General features: G+C 45.6%; 2 long non-coding RNA genes across 2 annotated transcripts in view; one reads left to right on the top strand and one right to left on the bottom strand.

Annotated features, from left to right (window-relative positions):
- Positions 1 to 1010: 1010 nt before the first annotated feature.
- The window catches only part of LOC147758969 (uncharacterized), a 26311-nt gene continuing 20680 nt past the window's right edge, over positions 1011 to 6641 (bottom strand). The window contains exon 2 of the long non-coding RNA XR_015326060.1: positions 1011 to 4009. This is a non-coding gene — a long non-coding RNA (uncharacterized LOC147758969). The remainder of the gene's footprint in view (positions 4010 to 6641) is intronic.
- Positions 3819 to 6641, top strand: part of LOC147758970 (uncharacterized) — a 9237-nt gene continuing 6414 nt past the window's right edge. Inside the window, exons 1-2 of the long non-coding RNA XR_015326064.1 lie at positions 3819 to 3954; positions 4526 to 6412. This is a non-coding gene — a long non-coding RNA (uncharacterized LOC147758970). The remainder of the gene's footprint in view (positions 3955 to 4525; positions 6413 to 6641) is intronic.

The raw sequence follows: 6641 nt of genomic DNA, 5'->3' as shown, positions 1-6641 counted from the left end.
AGAGCTGATTATTGGACGTTGGGCTGAGATCCCGTTCTATGTGATCGTCACAATCATAATCAGCACCACCAACAACATCATCACTATCCATAGCTTCGCAATCATCAAGATGATCCGGCGTCGGAGCAAGCATCGCCAGCCAATCGGGACGGTAAATCGGATATATATCTGTTTGACCGTGTGTTCGCCCTGTTGCCGTTCGTTCGACTTGTTGTTGCCTACCACGTACTGTGTTGTAGTTACGCTGTATCGGACATGATGCCCTGATGCTTCATCTTCACCCGTCTAAACGGCCGGGATGCTCTGCGAGAAGTCCAGAAGCTTGCTTATCCAGTACGGATTGCACGCGCTCGCGACTCAACAACGTTCGCTTTCTCAAATCACGGTGGCCGCCGCTTCCGCCGTCGCCGATGCTGCTGTTGCTGGGTCGCTGGGTCGATCGTCAGCCGCCCGTGGAGGTCCGGGAAGGCTTTCGTACCGGACATCGAGTAACAAACGGACTGATAGACGAAAACTTCGAAGAACCAAAACGACGACTAAAGGGAAAAAGGCTTTGGCTCGTGTCACGCCGTTGGTCCTTGGGCAACGTTCGCGAGCCTCCCCCCACCACCGTTCGGTCGAAACAAAGATAGGACGAAGAGTCGCACAAATAGTGGCGGGGCAACAAACATGAGCACGATGCAAGAACCGGCGCCTCTGAAGGGGTTCACCGTGATGGAATGCATCGTATGGCGAGGCCGAAGACGTTACGAGGTTAAAAAAAAAATAAATGATCTAACAGCAGCCGCTATTCTGACACACGCAAAATACTTTTGTGAAAAAAAAAGGGGCCGAGAACTAAAAAAAAACACGAAGTGATGTCTGTCGGGCTGTAGGACGTGGGCACGTGGCATAGAAAACTTAAGTGCATACATTATGACGCGCCTAGATAGGATACAGTTACTGCGTAACGTTATTCTATTCTTCGAAGAAATGTTTTTACATACGAAGTAAAGGAAAAACTGGACATATTTGATTTTAGATGCTTTTCTATCGAACTGGCGTTGAATTTGTTACTGTTTCGTTTGACAAATTTTTTGTGCTTTTGATCCTTTATTTGGCTCGGTAAAATGAAGGTTACACGTGTTAACTACAGAAGAACGCTACCGATACGTAATGGTGTTAACTAACTATGCATAACAAATTTCCATAAAATGAGTGATTCCCCTGTTGTTTTAGTGATAGAAGCACTGGCGGATACGGTATTTTTTTACCACTTGTATACTACATTGTATGGTAGCTTATTTCTGTATGCTGTTCCCTTACCGAGTTGATAGTTGAGAATAAAATAGCTGGTCGACTGAGCTTTTGGATTTCTAATGTTAGAGATTCTTTTAGAGAAATAGAAGTTAACGTTTTCTATTATTTAGTTAAAATGATCTGCTAAGAACCTACTAGTTATTTTGCATCATGGTGCGCCGCTTGACAGACAAAAAGTTTGGTACGACACTCGTTAGCTGTCAATGAAATTTCATAGTCAGGAAATCACCTAAAACAACTTGTTCTCTACTATCGTCCACTATAACATTGAGGATACATTACTCTGTGTGAGCAGACACGCAAAGCTCCAAATAACAGTAGCTTTGCGTCCTGATCGGTCTTCTACTGCGTTCTTCGGCCGTACATCGGCAACTCCAGAGAAGTAAGTGTTCGAATTCCGCCTTTGCCACGCATGCTGTTGAAGCAATTGTGAGCACAAGCGATGATTCAGAGCATTAAACACTTCCAATCTCATATTATGTTGTATTTAGTTTGTGATGCCTTTGAGGCTACGCTATTCTTCCCTCTCGAAGCCATAAAAGTACATATATTTGCGTAATTATTTCTATCAGAAAGCACGGACTGTGCTTTAAAAATGATACAAACATTTTCTTGTTTTTCAGCCCGTGTTTGACCAGAGCCGCTTATTCATGGATAGTCACTTATCGCTGTATAGGCGTGTATATACACTGATCCTAGTTAGATCCCAATTAGGGTCGTAGGACGTTTGTATAATGTCTGAATCAGGAAAACAAATAACTGTTCAAGTTATTGGTCCTAGTGTTTGGTCTGTCTTTGCGTTTATGTCGACTTAGTTAAACTTAATATCGACGTTCTCTTTCTTGTGTAAACATACTTTTTGTTGCTTTGGTGTCTCGTGCGCTGATGTTGTTTGTTGCATGTCTATACATTTTCAGCCTATCGCTTTTCTTTGCTTTATTGCAACTATCCAGCTTCCGGTATGCGCCACCGAGATTCTACCATTCATTTCGTCTAGCTTTAATGTAACCGTAAACTTGTAGCTATCTACCCATCTCTCGATGTACAGTTCAATGAGCTTGTTTAACAACGAAAAATTTAATCATAATTACAGTCGAGGAGCATTTATCCCTTGGAGAACAGAATGTCCAATAGCACCGACATCTGCGTCAGAAACTAGCGGTCGTGGCACCCCTTTGCCGTCCCCACGCTTCCCCGTTTTCCCTGATTTGTTGGACAACAAACACTACGACCTCGATCGTTGATTGGATTTATGACTCCTGCCCAGTCTACTGGGCTGTGGATGACAGAGGTGGCTGGTATACCACCAGTGCTGCGGTTGCATCTTCTGCTTTGCTTCCCTCGTCATTAACTGAAGTGAACCGCAATAGAAGCGTTTCTGTTACAGCAGTTATCATCCCCCACTTGTTCTGTCCCTCCTGTGGCGACGGCAACCTCTGCTTGCCGTCGCCACTAGTCGGCACGAGGAAAGTGACTGACCGCTGAGTGGCGAAATCGAATAAGTTGAAGGCTACAGAATGGCCGGCCGGCCGGCTTACCCGTTTGTCCAACTGGTAAACAGCGAATGAACCGAGACAACCAGACTACGATATACTGGTAGCAGCAGACGACAGTGGCACTGTTATTATTGTTGTCGTTGTTACGATTGTTGATGGTGTATGTTAAGGCGACCTCTACAGCGACGGACAACAATAAGTCAAACAACGACAGGGACCATGACGATGGATGCCCCATCTCTGTAGTAGTGTTTAGTTGCTATTATGACTCCGACTGTGCGTGTACGTGTGCTTGCGCACATGAAAGATATGAAACGAAAGGGGAAAAAGATCGACGCCTCGGCGCAATGGCAGAATGACTATGGTCCGAGTGGTCAGCTCCCAGAGATGATGAGTCTGTCGAGGCCCGAACAGACAGCTGGCCGGCGGCTCCTAGAATCTTGAAAAGACGTCATGACGCTGAAAGATGGTTTTCTTCGCTTATTTCGAAGAGGATGCTGATGATTATGTTGATCGCGATGATGATGATGATGATTGTGCGATTTTTTCATGGTGCTGATGACGTAGTCTACCGCGGCTTTGCAGAAAGGCCAAATTCGAGGAAGAGTGATAACGGCATGATCGTTCTGTTATGGAATAGCGATGAAAGCAACGAAAATGTTGGGCAAAACAGCAGCAGAAGATGGCTTTGAGAGGATGATGTAGACAGAATAGAAGAAGGAAGGTTCTCATTTCGGTGCGATCGTCATGAACAGGCTGGAATGTAAAAGATTAAGCGATGAAAGATGGTGGAAAAACAAAAAGATAAAACTACAAGATGCAGAAATGGAGGGGACACGGTGAGAGGGAACTTCGTGAACGACTGCGGCGTCGTTACTCTCTGCGTGTATATCCTTTGCCTTCACAGACTTTTTCTCTCCCTATCATTTCTCTTTTTGAACCAGACGTTCGCTTCACGGTAATCGAACCTTCACTAAACGAACCGTTTGCAGTCCTTATTTTTGTGACAAGCACACTTAGCCCAAGGACTAGGACTTACGTCACACTTGTCTGCTGACCTCTTCAAACCTCGTGTTTTTTGCGGCAACTCCATTGTTGAAGCCTTGAATGGAGCCCGATGACTGTGCAATGGGGAAACAAGTAGTTTCTGCGCGATGTTGTAAGCTGGATAGATCTCTGCTTTCCTTTGAATCATCTGTTTGAGCCATGCTTTCCTGCGAAAATTAATTTTATAGATCAGGTTTTAGAGACTAGATTGTGCTGTAGCAATATGATATGGCCATCACCAGCTGCCAGGCCGACTAAATTGTGTCCCACGAGTACAATGAAAATTGGTTCAGCCCAAAAATAAAACCAAGATCAATCTTATAGGTTCTCTATATTCATAGCACAGCCTAATTCATTTAGAATCATTGGGACATATTGGAATTGTTACCGACGAGTTTTCTTACAGGCACATACACTGTACGCAAAGAGTAAAAAAGAATTGACAAAAAAAGAGCGTGGTTCTCCTTCAGTATACATGTCGACCATTACTTATATCTCAGGAATCCTTACAGCTGTTAATTGTAGTTCAACTATTTAGAACTTTGTAAAGCTGCGAAGCGGAATAGGCGCTGCACAGGGAACCGACCATTTAACGAATTGGCATTGACTTTCTCATACACAATAGTCCTAATCGGCGTGTGCTTCAGGAGTAAAAAGTCGTATATTGTCTGTTTGAATTCTAGGTACCGCCGGAAATAGCCAGCGCATAATATATGCTGATACGTTGACATGACTTCACGTGTTGACCTGATAAAACCTACTTTGCTAATCCTGTACATCTAGTCGGTCTAATAATCAACTAGATGTAGATGCAACATTTATAGTGTGAGCTGAACAAAGCTGTTTTCGACGATTGATATATATATATAACGTAAAGTATTAAATTGGTAAAATCAAGAAGCTGCGTTTTCCACTTCTTAAATGCTAAAGTGACTGAATGCGTAGTTTTATTGGGAACGCCGCGATTTGTACTGGCGTTCAAACCATCGCCCGTCGTTACCTGCCACGGGCGGGCGCCCAAGTTGTAGTTGGTTGCCTTAGCAGTATCAATCTCGCTGGCAGTATTAGTCAGTCATTCGATTTGAAGTACTGCGATACTTTTTTTTTCTCGCACCTGCCATCGGTGGTGGCGGCGGCGGCGGCAACGGTCCATTTGAAAATAGTTCTCGCTGCCCCCGGCGGCGTTTGCTAGGCCTTTGTCTATTTCTTTTTGCCACTCCTCTCCTTGCCCTATTGATGTGCGCAAGCAGCGCTGCCGCTTAAACGGCCGTGACTTTCACTTTTGCATGATGATTATTATTATATAACCGACCAAGCGCCTCGTCCCGTCCGTTGTTGTTGCCAACAACAACGGACAGCCCGCCGAACGAATAAAGCTGATATAATGCCATCACCCCTGGGTCTTCTGTGTATTTTTGCGTGAACGGCAACCAGCAGGGGCCGTCCGAATGGCAAACGAGTGAGCAAGAGTGTCTATGACGACGACGACGATGACGATGGCTTTTCTGGCAAGCACCGCATTTCATTCCGTTGATATTTTGGGGTCTGGGCTGGTCAACCAGCCAGCGAGCGAGTGGGGTCAGTCATAGTCGAAGGGAGCCAGTAACAACGATCGCACCAGCAGCGCCGCAAATAGGCCAGGACTATCACTAAATGCGCCGCTCGCATGCGAACAACATTAGAACGAGTCATCATCACAATTTCCGCTATAGGTAGAACAGCGTCGACGGCGGCAGTAGTTCAAGAGTCGGTACGCAGCTTCTGCATGAGCGTCGGTTACGATGAAGGCCACGATGGCAAACAGATACCACTTGCGGAGTTCGAGCAAGCGGAGCTTATCCACGCTGCTGAAGCCGGTCCTAGCGACTCGAAGGACTACAAGACCAGTGGACAGCAACAGATAGCAATAGACAATGTGAGCGCGAAATCGCGCTTTTAGCTGCATGCCAACACAGAAGCTACACAGAATAAAATCGGCGATAGCGACAGTATCACGAACCGCTATAAGGAATGTAACGACAACGTACAAGCGCCCGCTGCTGTTGCTGCTACTCCTGGCCCCGTTGCTGAAGGATGATCTCCTACGGAACCTTGCTACATTCTGACGCAAGGGCAAAGGGATTCATCCGGGCCGAATTGATCGCTCGCTGCGTCATTTCATTCGGCTGTTTGTTTACTGCTGCGGTACATGTTTATGCCGTACGTGCTAATCGTGCATTATGCGAATATTTGGCCCACGTGGAACAAGTCGCTGCAGTATCTGTACGTTAACGACATTGTGACGATGTTGCCAATTGCGACAGTCGACGCCGGGCGGTACTCACTTTTTAGCGTAAACTCGCCGACGCTGATCTTTGCTTCCTGATATTAGTGAAGACTATAAGGTTACTATAATAAACAGTCTGAAGTACGGGTTATATAGTATGTCTATGCACGTACGTTCAAGATTTCTTGTGCTAACCACACGAACGACCGAGAGTGAGAGAAAATAAACGAAAAAGGAGAGACCGATCATCACGGCGGGTGTACGTCAGGCTGAACATTGGAGGAAGTAACTGTTAGCAAAACCGGTAAGTCATGATGACGTAGATACTCGCACGTTATCAATAGGCCTTGGTGGATGAGAAACGAAGTGCGTAATCCGCATAGGCTATGCTGCTGCTGCTGCTGCTGCTGCTGCTATTTCATAAAACCGAACGTACTTCATTGTGACAAAAAGGGATATATTTGGTTAAAATAGCCATCGCAGAACATCAGCTGCTGAGCTTTCCTAAGGGAACTTGACAACACTAGTAGCCA

Source organism: Varroa destructor, unplaced genomic scaffold, assembly GCF_002443255.2.
Source record: "Varroa destructor unplaced genomic scaffold, Vdes_3.0 BEIS01000001.1, whole genome shotgun sequence".
Lineage (NCBI taxonomy): Eukaryota > Metazoa > Arthropoda > Arachnida > Mesostigmata > Varroidae > Varroa > Varroa destructor.
The sequence above is the reverse complement of the archived record's forward strand: the minus strand, read 5'-3'. Positions and strand labels throughout refer to the sequence as shown.